Source organism: Neofelis nebulosa, chromosome 3 (genome assembly GCF_028018385.1).
Source record: "Neofelis nebulosa isolate mNeoNeb1 chromosome 3, mNeoNeb1.pri, whole genome shotgun sequence".
In the NCBI taxonomy this organism is placed as follows: Eukaryota; Metazoa; Chordata; class Mammalia; order Carnivora; family Felidae; genus Neofelis; species Neofelis nebulosa.
The window spans coordinates 9812520-9827226 of record NC_080784.1 but is presented as its reverse complement, the minus strand read 5'-3'; the positions used below and the strand labels follow the sequence as shown (position 1 = coordinate 9827226).

The following is a 14707-nucleotide window of genomic DNA, read 5'->3' as shown; positions in this document are numbered from 1 at the left end:
AGGAGGAAAAATCATTTTTGTGAAAATTGTGTAGCATGTTCACTCTGTGGTGAAAGAAAACACAACACTTACAAGGCACTGAATTCATGCCAGTTGTGGCCAGAACTTAAAAGACAAGGTGAGGGTAGAGAGCTAAATAGTCCCTAGTCATGTAACTTGACAGGTCTGCTCATGAACCTTGTAAATCAAGTTGAAGATTTTCATCTTTGGCTGAGAGAAATGGGAAACTGTTCAAGGGTGTGTCTGTGTGTGCATGTAAGTATGTATGAGAGGAGACAGGGGCTAGTTGTTGATAAGATCAAGTTTTGTTTTGAAAATGGTACTGTGACAATGGGATACATGTAAGAATGAAGTCGAACCCCATCCTCACACCTTACACAAAAATTAATACAAAATGGATCGCAGATTTAAATGTAACACTTAGAGGTACCTGGGTGTCTCAGTTGGTTAGGCGTCTGACTTTGGCCCAGGTCATGATCTCATGGTCCATGAGTTCAAGCCCCACATCGGGCACTGTGCTGACAGCTCTGGAGCCTGGAGCCTGCTTCAGATTCTGTGTCTCCATCTCTCTCTGGGCCCTGCCCCCACTGGTGTCTCTGTCTCTCACTCTCTCTAAAAAATATAAATAAACACGTAAAAAAATTTCAATGTAACACTTAGAAGATGATATATGAGTAAAATGTTGGGGCACCTGGGTGGCTCAGTCAGTGAGGCAACCAACTCCTGATTTCGGCTAAGGTCATGATCTCATGGCTTCATGAGATCGATTCCCACATCGGGTTCTGCACAGTCACTGTGCACAGAACCTGCTTGGGATTCTCTATCTCTCCCTCTGTCTCTGCCCCACCCCAGCTAGATTCTCTCTGTCTCTCTCAAAATAAATAAATAAACTTAAAAAGAAAAGAGTAAAACGTTATGACCTTGATCTACGCAATGGCTTTTTTAAACACGATATCAAAAGCACAAGGAACAAAAGGAAAATTTGATAAGTTGGACATGGTCATCAACATTTAAAACTCTGGAGATTCAAGGACTACCTTCAAAAATGTGGGAAAAAACCTACATTCTGGGAAAAAACAAAAGAGATCTATATGTAGAATACACAAAATTTATAACTCAACAAAAAGACAACTGGATTTAAAAATTGGCAAATGATTTGAATAGAAACTACTCCAAAGATGATATGCAGGTGGCTTAGAAGCAAAAGCATGCTCCACATCTTTTGTCATTAGAGAGATGCAAATCAAAGCCACAAAGAGATGCCAATTCGTATCCACTAGAGTAGCTTCGATCAGAAGGCTCATAACAAACGTTGGTACGGATGTGAAGAAATCCGAAAGCTCACAGGTTGTTGGTGGGAATATAAAATGGTGCGTGCTTTGGAAAATTTTCCACCATTTCTTCATAAAATTAAATAGAGACTGTATTATCCAGAAATGTCCCTCTAATGTATACACCAAAGGGATTTGAAACATACATCCTCACAAAAAGTTGGTCACAAAAATACTGCTGTCCTTAGCAGTATTATTCATAATAGCCAGAAATGGGAAAAGATGTCTATCACCTGATTAACAAATAAACAAGTATAATATAATCATACAATGGAGCACGATTTGTCCACACATGATATGCTACATGCATGAGCATATCGTGGATCAGTTTTTTAAACATCATGCTAAGTGAAAGAAGCTACTTACAAAAGGTCACCTATTTGACGATCTTATTCATGATGTGCCCAGAACAGGCACTTACAGAGCCAGAAAGTAGTTTTGTGGTTCCCAGGGTCCGGGAGGGGTTGGGGGGAAATTCAGAGCGACAACTAATGGATACAGAACTTCTCTTTCTAAACGTCTTCTCTTTCCAAATTGATTAATGTCTGGTACATCTCTGTGCATATACCAAAATAACACTGAGGGGTGCCTGGGTGGCTCAGTCAGTTAAGTGTCCGATTTCAGCTTGGTCATGATCTCACAGTTTGTGGGTTCAAGCCCCACATCGGGCTCTGTGCTGGCGGCTCAGAGCCTGGAGCCTGCCTCAGATCCTGTGTCTCCCTCTCTCTTTGCCCCTCTCTGTTCCCGCCATGTCTCTCTGTGTCTCTCAAAAATGAAAAAATGTTACAATTTTTTTTAAAGAACAAAAAAATAAAATAAAGTAGCATTGAGTTGTACGTTTTAAAGCGAGTGAATTGTATGGTAGGTGAGCTATAGCCCGTAAAGCTGTCATACTGTTTAAAAGCTACTGGTTGATGGTCCAGACGGTGTCCAGACTGCCCGGTTGTGAGTCCTTCCAGCGCATCTGGCTGAACGTGGGCTCTTCCCTTAAACCGGCTGTGATTGTGGTACCTACCTGGGAGGCCTGTGGTTGGGTCTACAGGAAAGAGCACTTCTCAAATGCTCTACTCCAGTGTTAGCCCTAACCACGTTAGCAGTCACTGGCCTCCGCACTTGAGCACCCTCAGCAATGCATGCCTGTACTAGCCAGCTCCCTAAAGTGCAAAATACCATTTTGCAAACATCACAAATCGTTTTAAAATACTACTTTGTTTCTCACATGCAACTATGTAAATAAATTCTCCACCCACGTATAGACAAAAACCCACAGCGAGAGAGAAACTTAAAATCACTATGTACACTGCTCAAAATAGGAACGTCTATGAAGAAAAACCAAAAACATTACTGGAAAATAAAAAGTAAGTCTTAGCTAAATGGAGAGATTTACCGCGTGTCTGGATGAGGAGACCAAACACTGTAATTTTTTTTTTAATAGTATGTGTTTCCAATACAATTACAAGTCACTTCCTTATTTAGCTATAAACTTCACCTGGAAAAATAAAGAAGCGATAATAGCTAAGAACATTTGGGGAGAGTAATAAGGAGGGACATGCCTTTCTGGATATTGAAGGATTGTAAGCTATAAAATAATTAAAACAGGGCTGTACAAAACAACCCGGTCTAATAATTCAGTACAATAATAATCTGGTGCAATACCAGTTTTAACAGGCAAATTAATAGACTACAGTAAAGTGCCATAAAATAGACCTTCACTGTTTATAAACATTGATTTCATGCTGAAGAAACTATCACAAATCAATGGAGAAAGGACGGACTACTCAAGAGGGTTAACACTTTAAACTAAAATCTGTTTCAAATTGACAGAACAGTGAATATTTAAATAAATTATTTAAAAAATAAAATTTAAAGAAGTATTTAGCTCACTGCTGAACTGGAAGCAATTTGCTAATGACCAAAACAACAAAAGCAATTACAAAAGATGTGAACACACAGTAACCAAAGCTTCTTAATGCCAAAAAAGAACATTACATAAAATTTAAACTTGATGTAAAAATAGGAAAGTATGCCAAGGTTAATGTTGTTTGTATACACACACACACACACACACACACACACACACACACACACAATTTTAAAATATGTGAAAAATAGAAAAATGTAATAATAAATAGGTGATGGGGCAGAAAAGCAAATAAGAAAATATAATTGTTTAATGAACAAAAATCTTCAGTTTCTGTAGTTACTACAGTGACTGAAGAAAAACATACTTTAACATATAAAATATATTTTTTAAACATTATCCAGGGCTCATGAGGAGGAACAGGGAATATAAATTAGTTTGAACATCTGGAAAGCAGTCAGCAGTCTGTATCAAGAGACTTTAAAATGTGTATAACATTCAACTTAATTATTCTAATTCTGATATCTTTTCTAAGTACATCATTACATACGTAGACACAAAAATATGTTAAAATATCCTCATTACAGTCTTCTTACTGTAATAACAATCTTGTTATGAATTATATATATATAACTTATATATAAGATATATAATTTATATATAAATTATAAATTATACACACATATATATACATATATATATATATATATATATATATATATAACAGTCAAATTTTCAATACTTAGTAAATAGTTCATTTAATTAGGGCAAATCTATAAAAAAAATTCTTTCAGTACCAACAATGGGTTTCTGAAGAATTTTCATGTCACAAGAAAATTTTCACAATATATTAACTCGTGAGAAAAACACTATGTGAACTAAGAATTCGATCGCACCTTGGGCATAGGAAATATATTGAACAGAAATATACAAAATGCAAACATGCTAATGATGTCTATGTTTGATGAGTATAAAGTGATTTTTAGTTTTTCTTAATCTGTTCTCTATTTTCTACAATTAGCAGCTATTCCTGCCCGAACACCGCAGCGGAAAGTAGCTTTTCTGAATATCTATTGTGCTCTTGCTTCAACAATTTTTCCTTATTTTCTGCTACTTTGCGATTATTAAAATGTGACTGTGAGATGCAGAATTACTTTGAATTTTATTTAAAGGACAAAGCAATTATTTTGGCACTAGCAAAATTACGGTGAAATTGATTTTTATGTTGCCGACTCTGTTATCAACATGGATGAGTTTACGATTCATAAATAGTAATTTTAGAGTCTATTAGTACATCCACATCATGACATTTTCCCCCAACTCTGTCAAGCAATAAATGCTCAAAGAAATAAGTTTAAAAATTATGATTTACCCTTTCTTTAATTTCACACCTTTAGTTGGTACTGATTAGGGGGGATATGTTCAAAAAGCTTATGAACAAACTTGAATTCGAAGTGAAATTTGTGAGCTTGAAGTACACATATTTAAATTACGGACACATACAGGAATACCTTGTTTTACTGTGCTTCCCTTCATCGTACTTCCCAGACAACGCATTTGTTACAAACTGAAGGCGTTTGGCAACCCCGCTTTGAGCCAGTTTTCAGAGCCATTTTTCCAATAGCATTTGCTCATTACGTGTATCTGTGTCACATTTTGGTAATTCTCACAATATTTCAAACTTTTTCTTATTATTATATGTGTTACGGTGATCTGTGATTAGCGATTATGACCCACTGAAAGCTCAGATAATAGCATTTTTTAGCAATAAAGTGTTTTTTTAATTACGGCACGTACTTTATTTTTTCAGATAAAATGCTATTGCACACTTAGTAGACTATAGAATAAACATAACTCTTATATGCACAGGGAAACCAAAAAATGCACTTGACTCATTTTATAAGTGATATTCACTTTATCATGGCGGTCTGGAACCAAACACGCAATTCCTCAAGGGAGGCCTTGAAATCTGTCTGGACAAAACCACTTTGTAAACAGCAATGAGGTAGAATGTAATACTAATTAATTTGCATTTGCTTAAATTCAAATGCAAATTAAGGACAGAGGATTTCCTCAGATCCCTGTTTCCATTTTAACTAACAATCATCACAATGATGTGACATGGGCATTTTGCTCACATGTGATATTACTTTCAAATAAACAAATACTGCAAGAATAATTTATACAGAACACTTTTTGGTTAAACCATGTAAGATAAGTGACAGATAATCATTACCTTTCCTGTTCCTTTACCCCTGCCAACGACATCCCCCACCCAAAGCCAAATATTTTGGGCAAATTTAAACACTAAAATGAGGGTAATATTTAGTTGAAACCCCCTCCTTCTCCTAACCCTAAGCCCTTTTTTTTTATTATTCCGTAGAATAGCCATAATAGCCAAAAGGATTGAAACAGTATCAACAGCTTAATCTAATCTAAATTTAAGTCCCTTGACTCGCTTATCGGCCTGCATTCCTTAAATATTTTGTTAGAACTTGCTTTAATGAGAATAAATGTCCAAGCATGATTTTTAAAAAGACATTTACACATTACGGTGAAATCTTGTGAAAGATTGGTTCAGCAGACCTTTACAGTCTTTCATTATCATCTAAGCTATTTCAGAAATTGGCTATTGCCCCCCCCCTTTTTTTTTTGGTAATTTACAGTGCATATTGTTACAAGTTAGATTGTTTTGCCCATCTCGTTTTTATTCCAAGTCTATTTCCCCTGAGCAGTCAAAACTACTGTAGTGTAACATTTATTACCATCTACTTTTTATTACTCCTCAATCCCATAGCTATGCATCACTTCTTTGAATTTTTCTCATTAAAATTAATACATGTATATGTTTCAATCCTATAAATATGTTTCATGTCATATCCTATTGGACTGGAGAAAACGATATTAATAAATCGATTCATGTTTGCAGGGTTTCCATCCCTCTCCTTTTTCTCTCTCTCTTCCTCTTACTTAACTCAGCATCCTTAAAGTATAGAAATGATCGGATTTTCATTAAGTCTGCTAACTACGTCTTTCCACGTTACAATGAGCAGCTATCACTTAGAAAATGTCAATAACCTTAGAAGTCAAACCATGCTGATTCGTTTCCATTGAAGCATGGGAAAAACTATTCCTCTGGATTTATTAGCTTGGTCATATTGAGAACATTCAAAAACAATTAAGCTTTTGAATACGGACAAGAGCCATGAGGAGTGTGCAAAGTGCACTATGCTGAAAACTGAAACTGTGGCTTCTCTTCATGGCTCTATCCCTGACTGACTTTGTGAGCCTTGAAGACAGGCCCATTTTCAGGTCTTTCCGGGATCTGGGATTCATCTGTAAAGACAATATTTGATGACGACTTCAAAAATTTTATTCGATTATTGTTGGGGAAATGTAATCAGAAACAAAATCTTTCAACCCACAAAAAAGCAGATAACATAAATTTATATCTATCTATGATATCTAGATATTATATATATATAATATATAATATATATATTATATATATATATAAAATATATATGGGTTTCCTCCACTATCTGTTCCTATGAAAATGCTCATAAGCCCAAATGGCAAAAAGCAAAGAAATAATTACCATTAATCTATATGGAAAAATATTTGAGTGTTCCCAGACTCAAGAAGGAAAAAAAAAAAAAAAACACCCCTCTTAGGTTTTTACCTTAGATCACCTCTTGCTAATGGACACACAAAACAAACTGAGACAAAGCAGAGATGCTCACAGAGATTTCAAAGCTCTGGTGGCCTGATGCTGAGGTGCTGAGTGTCTGTCCCCAGGTACAGAGCTTGGTGGCACTCTCACTGCCCCACATGCACACTGTTTCTCTAAAAGTTCATGCCGAAACCAATACTGCACACCATTTCTGCGTTCTTTTTTCATAAAAGGAAAAATCCTCTTTGATTTATTTTGGTTGGCAAAACAGGTAATAATGTAGGTGTGTCAGAAAAACAAAGTGGCATAACATAAACTTTCAAAAGCAGGGACACCGGTATATTATGTATACCTGGGGGGAAGGCAGGAGGGAGGGAGAAAGGAGGGAGAGAGAGAGAAAGAGAGAGACAGAGAGAGAGTTACTATAGGAATTGGCTCCCATGATTATGGAGGTCAGGAAATCCCAAGATCGGCCATCTATAGGCTGGACAATGAGGCAAGCCTGTGTTATAATTCAGGCCAAGTCCAAAGGTCCAATAACCAGAAACAATGATTCCAAGGGCAGAAGAAGACAGATGTCCAAACTTAAGAAAGAGAGCAAATTCCTCTGCCTTTTTGTTCTACTCAGTCTCTCGGTGGACTGGACGATGCCCACCTGCATACGTGATGGAGATCTTTACTCAGTCTACTTATTCAGATGGTAATCTCTTCCAGAAATATGCTCACAGACATACCTAGAAATTATATTTTACCAGATATCTGGTGTTCCTTAGCCCAGCCAAGACGACATATAAAATTAATCATCACTAGCACAATAAAAATAAAATGTTCTTGCCATGGTCTACAATGTCCTAAAAAAAGGTATAAATGTGTCTAAGAAAGAAACCTGTGGAAGAATAACAGACTGAAAATACACAAACACACCGATAAGAATCTGTCAGTGATGGACATATCACAAAAGGTCCAGTGTGGTGACAAGACAATCAGGAAGCAGGTGAAAGGGAGGAAGTATAAGGGAGGCACTCTAATCCTTGAAAGCTCAGTGATAATTGTAAGACTCCTTGGGCTTTCAATGAATCATAGGTCATCACTGAAGTTGCTGGGAGTACTAACCTATGTTCAATTACACCTGTCCTCCTTCTAAAATCTTAGATTCAATAAAGAAAAAAATCTCGGTCTGTTATTCACTTTTCATTGACGAAGTAATACATGTATTTGGAAGGACAATGTGATCATGTAGAGAATTACTGTGTCATTTAGACAGAAAATGCTACCGAACCCCTAGGGAAGCATACAGCCACTCCTTTCTAGGATTTGTTTGCATTACTCTGAGTCCTTCTTTTCAAAGAAAAAGATGGGCTTATTTTAGCCAGTAAAGTGCAGAACTATGCACTCAATAACTGCATAGTTGATTTCTTATAAAGTTTTTGAAGTACAGGTGTTGTTTTCTGTATTTTCTGTGTGTAATTTTGCACGAGGGAATTCTGGTGCTTGGGTCTATACTGTCCCTTTAGCATCATTTCTGCTCCTGTTAAGAACTGCATGGAACCTGAAGAAAAGAGAAGGTATTCACAGTATACTGCCTAACACATTTATGGAAATGCATTGAGCTTTGATTGAGATAAATTTGATTTAAACCACATCACGACGACCACAACATCAACACACATTTACCCCACCATGCCTGCAAAAAAGGAAAAAGAAAAAAAAAAGGTAGTCAAAGAAAATGCTTTATTACATGTTTTACTTACTTTAAGGTGCTGACTCTTGGATAATTCTGCTGCCTCAGAACTAGGTTAACTACTTAAAGTTGTGTAAATGTTACTGATTATTTCTGTTGCTTTTTCATACAATTAACATAAACTTGATCTATGTTGGTAATTTTAAAAAACACACACAAAGGATCTTAGGCAGCATTAAAAATGCTGATCTGCAATTTGCTCCCAGGAAGGCAGAAGATCATTCTCACATACCCTGAGGGTGAGTAAGTTTAGGATATTTTAATAAATTCACACATTAAATTATATAAAAGAGAACCATTAGAAGTTAATGCTAAACTCTAAACAGGTTTGGATGTACCGTACTAGATCATAAGTGATATGCAAATGTTTCTTTTCAGAAAAAAAAACTAGCATAATTTATAGAACTATTTTCAAACTATAGGCACCTGCAGAACTGCTCACAAAACTACCCTTTAATTACTGTTGACACGCAAACAAAGAACAAGGGATTTCTAGGGGCCTTCATCCAAAGGGTGGTTCTCAAAACCATTTGCATATAAAATCACCTGGGGAGTTGCCAGAAACTAGTGATCACTGTGACTGACTCCCAGAAATTCTTCTTTAATTAACCTGAGACAGGTCTCTGATCTGGAGAATGACTGGATTATGCTTGGCATGTAAGCCTGGAATATTCAGACCTTGGCATTACATTCATCGTTCCTACATCCCCATATACAAAATATACAAAATACACTAAGGACAGAGAATAAGCAAGGAAACCAGCTTTTTTTTTTTTCGATGTTTCATAAAAATACTGTCCACCAGAACCATTAGAGCTTCAATTTAAAACTAGCATTGGAACTTTATGCTAAGTCAACACTCTGAGGGGTACTGAAAAGAGAAGGAATGGACCTGGGACCACATACTCCAGAAAGCTGATGTCCGCTTGGCCTCACCTCAGAGGCATTTTCCCATGGATGAGCTATGGTGAAACCATTTCAGCTATGGTGAAAATCTCTGAAACCTCCAATAAGAGGGACTTCTTGGTCCAGGAGACTTTTTGCCTCTCTCCAAGGTGTTTTATGTCTATAGCTGAATGACACAAATTCCAAGTCCAATTTTATTGGTTCACCAACTGGCTCCTGTACACAGAGGGCAAGGAGATGTGGAAGACAGAGGCAGACAACTCCAGGTTTGTGGACAGCAGATTTAATAAGCGAGAGGACTTTCTTCTGAGGCTTGTCCTGGCCAAAAGATGAGCAGATCTCTGCACCTACCACCAAATCTTAAAAGTCTGAATAGAGACCCTAATGGGGCTCAGTCATGGCTACTGCCCAGATGGTCTCAACAACACATTGCTCTCTCAGGTCGCATCCTTGAAGGGGATCCCAGCTCAGGAATGGTGAGTGGACCACTTGTTCCAAGAAAAGGGGAGGGATGAGACACCTCCAATTGTCCAGGCCCGGCTCATAGGCCAACCAATGGTCACATCCTCTTGATGACCTCCTCCAACAAGTTTCCCTAATTTGAGATGGACATTTAGAAATAGACACAAGAATGAAGCCACTCAACTCTTGAGGTGAAGAGAAAAAGGTTTGGTTTTAGATACCCTAGAGCAGAACTACTAACAGAGTAAGGTACTATTCATTTGTGCTAACCCTAAAATTGTATGCCCCACTATCCAAATTCTAGTTCCTATCAACATTCAAAACTTGGAAACAGATTAATGTTAGGTATACAGAAACAAACCCATATCAAGGCTGGAGAATAACTGAGTATTTCCATCTCCCATCCCCCATTATTTGGGCACAGATACCTTCCTTTAATACTCAAACATGGAGACTTCTGCTTCAGGCCATTTTAGATTTCCTAATACTGAAATTTCCTTCCTGCTGTTAATAAATAGATAATTTGACAAAGTATGTAAGGAAACTGTTCTCAGAGAGTGGATAATCAGCAGCACAAGACTGCCATCTCTAAAGGAAAGAAAACAAACATGATGACTTCTACCAAACCTCAGCTTTCTGCCTAGAGGCGAATCAGTCTCTTTTAGTTGAAAAGAAAGAGATCAGAGTTTAAGGAGACTGAGACAGCCAGACCAGCATACTGAAGAAGCAAAATCTGCACAGAAAAAGGGCTCCAAAAATCTGCTTCCTATTCCCTTAAGTTTATTGATGGAAACTAAGAGGCACAGGCAGAGTGAAACTCCACGAGGCCAGGTGGAGGATACCAGAAAGCTATGAACTAAACAATTCTCAGAGCTCACACAGCAAAAGGAGGCACTTTAGTTCTAACCATTCAGAACAGAAAATCCTCACTGAACACATGAGGTATTCAGTAAGGACCACAGACAACTAGCGCCTTAATAATAGGTTTAACATGCTCTCCGTGAAGATTACACTCTACCCAACTATGGTAGGTAGAGCTCCAAGGTCCCTTCCAGGACTCTTGCCCTCTGTCATACAGGCTTTGTTTGGCCTCCTCCCCTCGAATGTGCACGGAACACTATCCATTTAACAAAGAAGTTACACTTATTTATAATTTTAAGACTCTCAGCAAAATAGGAATGAAAATAAACTTCCACCAAAGAGAAAAAAATCAATAAAATAGACAACAAACAGGTGACAATGAAAATAAATTCTCTGAAAAAAATCAATAAAATTGATAAAACACTAACTAGATTGATCAGGACAGGGGGGAGAGAGGACGCACATTATCAATGTCACAAATGAAACAGGTAACATCATTGCAGATGCTAGACAAATAAGGGAATATGAATAGGCAACAAGCCAGTAAACTTGATAAATTAGCTGAGTTAGACAGATTTTTAAAACATACAAAGACTGACTCAAGAAAAAGTAGAAAATATGAAGACCCTTATATCTATTAAAGAAATTTGATGCTCAATTTTAAAAACCTTCTCATGAGACAATAAAATAAAACTTAAATCTTCTAGGCCCATATACTCCCCTGGCAAAAAAAAAAGAAAGAAAGAAAGAAAGAATAAACCTCCAGTAACCATTCATGATTTTAACTCCCAAAAGTTATGCATAGCGGAGAATTTTCTTACCTTGAAAAACAGTATGAACAAAAAACCTAGAGCCCACATCACACTAAAAGTGGAAAGACAATAATTTCCCATTAAGATAAGAAATAAAACAAAATATCCACTCTCATCTCTTCTACTCAATGTTGTTATGACGCAAGAAGGGAAAAAAAGAAAATAACATTCAGACAGAGTAGGAATGACTTCATGATCCTATAGAGAGAAAACCTAAAGGAATATACAAGAAAGTTACCAGTATTAACAAGCAAATTTAGCAAGATGCAGAATATATAGTCAATAAAAAAACAATTATATCTTTATAGAAAAGCAGGGAAATAAAACTGGAAAATTGAATTTAAAAACGGATTCATCTTACAATATCATCCAAAAGCATGATATTTAAAATAAGTATAATAATTTTGGGCAGATACGTACAGTGTAAACTACAAAATATTATTGAGAGAAATTAAAGAAGGCTTAAGTCAATGAGGAAATATACCATATTCAAAGACCAAAGACTGGAAATTGTTAAGAAGCCAATTATCTCAAAATTGATCTTTAGAATCAATGCAATCCCAATAAAACATGTTTTATTTTTCCCTCCTCCCTTATTACTACCATCAATTTGCTTTCAGTATTACAGGTTGCTGAAGAGTGTTTCTGAGTCTTTGGAGTTGGGGTCGGGGGAGAAACAGGTAGGCTAGAATAAAAGGAATAATAATTAGTGATTTATTCCCAAGAAGCATCAATGTTCAGGACACAGGAGAAGAAGAGACACTAGTGAGTGAGGGTAAGGGTAAGTTACCAGAGAAATCATAGAACAATTGGAGGGTTTCAAGAAGAAAAGCAAGGATGAGTATCATTTGCTGCGAAGAAATCAGGAAGGATAAAGAAAGAAGGCGAACAAAAAGATCATCGAATATAATAAGGAAATGTCTGTGGCGCTGTAACAAACACCTCTAGAAACGTGCATCTAGTTTGTGACATCCCTTCCTTTGAGAATCATCCCTTACCCCCCTACCCAGAGGGCTGTGTGCCTTCAGTCATATTCCTCCTTGTCCCATCAGCATAAGTTGATGATCGATGCCAATAAACTTCTCTCTCCAGATAAGTTGGAGTTGCAATTCGTCGAGTTCACTTACTCAGTACTGAATTACTTAGAGGACTTAAATTTTTTAAACTACAAGTTAGCCTGTCATTGTGCCTGTCAGCAAATTGTCAGTATCAAAATGTGTCAAACTAGATTCCTGAAACTGATCATAACCTCCAATTTCCTATCTCAATGAATACCACTCCACACACAATACATAACATTTACACCTTCATTTATTCAACCTTGTTTAAGATGTGCACTCTATTTGGCATATATTAATAGTTCCCTTAATTACATTGTTCGAGCCCTCAATTGCTTCGTTACATTTCATGTATTTGACAATAATTTAAAGAGAGTGGTTTATTAATGACTCTTCCAGTAATTGTGCAGTTTTCAATTTACCTTAGATTTGTGCAGGCTTTTGTAATAGATATTTTGCTGCTGTATTATTGGCCACATAGTTTAATGACTGGATTTTCTTCATCACGAGGAGTTAATGCATATAATTAGCCTTCTGTAATCCACACCACCCACAGGCAAAAGCGAGTACTTATTGTCTCACCAATAAAAAGTTACCCCTCTTTGGCCCGTTTTGTTTAAAAAGTGCTTTTTTTTTTTCCTAGGAACACTATGCACTCGTCACTGTGTCTGGCCTGTCACTGTGTCCCCGAAGAATTCACATTTCGGTGAGACTCAGTATTACAGCCTTATTAAAGAATGCAATAATTGTCTATCAATATAAAAATTACTGTCTTTTTAGTCTGATAAATGTGTACCCCTTCCTTGAAAACCTTCAGTGTAACTCTGTTTTAGGTTTTTCCATTGTTAGCAGCATACAGTTGAATTTACTTGAGTTTTTGTTTTTAAACACAATCTGAGAGCATTTTTGTTTCAGTAGGGAGCTTTATCCTAGGGCCATTTAGAGGAATAACTGTTGATCTTGGTTCTGTTTCTATTGTTTTATATTTTTTGGTTTATTAGACCCCCTATTGTTTCGTTTATTTTGTCTATTGTAATATGCACAAAACTCATCTTTTACTCTTCCCAATGATTAGGAAGTCAACCTGTTTTTAAATGTCCAGGGCTCTTTGTCTCTAAGTTTTCCGAAACCTACATAAGTCGACTTCTCCAAACACGAAAGTTAAGAAAATACACAAAAATGTTAGTCTCCTTTCCCTCATACTGAAAGAAAAAATATCTGTGGCCTGTCTACCTCTTACCTCTCATTTCTATTTCCTTATGAACTGAATCTTGAAATGTCAATCCGAATAATCAGTTTTATTTTTCACACCTCATAAGTAGTGCCCTTTTGTTTTATGGATTCCAACGGGAACTGATTTAGATTTGTCTTTTCATGTTAATATTTCAGTCATCCTGAATGCATAAGTATTTAAATATTATGAGCCACACATTCTTAAATTCTTCCTTTCTATTTGCCTCTAAGTCCTTTGTTCAGTAGAAGTTGAGTCTTTGAGACATTCACTCTCCTGCTGTTACCTCAACATCTAGAAAGCCATTACATTGCTGATGCATTTATATGTAAACATCAACTTGCCTGGGTGTTGACCTTTGATTTCAAAACCGTTTACTCTCAAAATTTGAAGCTTGGCCATTCTACTGTCTTCTGGTATTTTGTGTTTTGGAAGACTATTAATACGAGACTTTTCAGTGTTGTTGTTGTTGTTTTAGTAACCAAGGTTGTATTACCTTGGTTAGTAACAACCAAGGTTGTTTCTCTGGTTGAGAGCCAGTCAGATTTTATCATCTGCTTGAGACTGAATATGCCACGCCTACTTCTGTAGGTGACGGTCTTTTCCTCAACTATGCCTAGAGAACAGCAATCTCTTTCAGGCTTGAAATGGTATGTTTACTTCACTACCGTTGTTTTCATTCATACTACATTCATTCTGGTTTTTAATTGCTTCCGTTCCATTCGTTTGGTTTCTGATTCGGGATTTTATTCTTTTACAAGCTTAATACAA

At 36.6% G+C, this 14707-nt stretch overlaps 1 long non-coding RNA gene across 1 annotated transcript in view; it reads right to left on the bottom strand.

Annotated features, from left to right (window-relative positions):
- Nucleotides 1-206: 206 nt before the first annotated feature.
- Nucleotides 207-14707, bottom strand: part of LOC131506372 (uncharacterized) — a 37553-nt gene continuing 23052 nt past the window's right edge. The window contains exon 3 of the long non-coding RNA XR_009258898.1: nucleotides 207-612. This is a non-coding gene — a long non-coding RNA (uncharacterized LOC131506372). The remainder of the gene's footprint in view (nucleotides 613-14707) is intronic.